This window comes from Schistocerca piceifrons, chromosome 6 (genome assembly GCF_021461385.2).
Source record: "Schistocerca piceifrons isolate TAMUIC-IGC-003096 chromosome 6, iqSchPice1.1, whole genome shotgun sequence".
Taxonomy (NCBI): Eukaryota; Metazoa; Arthropoda; class Insecta; order Orthoptera; family Acrididae; genus Schistocerca; species Schistocerca piceifrons.
The window spans coordinates 388,152,447-388,153,421 of NC_060143.1; positions in this window are offsets into that span (position 1 = coordinate 388,152,447).

Here is a 975-nt window from a genome sequence, read left to right on the forward strand (position 1 = left end):
GAGAATATAATTCAGTTGCTCCAGTCCTGGGTGGTACTTAGTTATGAGGGGAATGCTCCTCTGTGGCCAGACGGTGGGACTTTGGGAGGTGGTGGGAGACTGGAAGGATAAGCCATGGGAGATTTGTTTCTGTACAAGGTTGGGAGGATGATTACGGTCAGTGAAGGCTTCAGTGAGACCCTCAGTATATTCCGAGAGTGACTGCTCATCACTGCAGATGTGACAACCATGGGTTGCTAGGCTGTACAGAAGGGACTTCTTGGTATGGAATGGGTGGCAGCTGTCGAAGTGGAGGTATTGCTGGTGGTTAGTGATATGGATGGAGGTGCTGACATATCCATATTTGAGGTGAAGGTCACCATCTAGGAAGGTGGCTTGTTGGGTTGAGTAGGACCAAGTGAAGCAAATGGGGGAGAAGTTGTTGAGGTTCTGGGGGAATGTGGATAGCGTGTCCTCACCTTGAAGCCAGATAGCAAAAGCTGTCATTAGTAAATCTGAACCAGGTGAGGGGTTCAGGATTCTGACTTTTTAGGAAGGATTTCTCCAGATGGCGCATGAATAGGTTGGCATAGGATGGCACCCGTATTTGAAGGCATTACCTTTAAACAAATCCAGGGTACAGCTATGGGCACCTGCATGGCATCATCCTATGCCGACCTACTCATGGGCCATCTAGAGGAATCCTTCCTAAAAAGTCAGAATCCTAAAACCCTCAACTGGTTCAGATTTACTGATGACATCTTTGCTATCTGGATCAAAGGTCAGGGGACCCTATCCACATTTCCAGAACCTCAACAACTTATCCCCCATTTGCTTCACCTGGTCCTACTCAACCCAACATGTCACCTTCTAGATGCTGACCTCCACCTCAAAGATGACTACATCAGTACCTCCGTCCATATCAAACCTACTAGCTCTCCCTGTGGGTCGGGGGGTTAGAATAGGCCTGAGGTAGCCCTGCCTGTCATAAGAGGT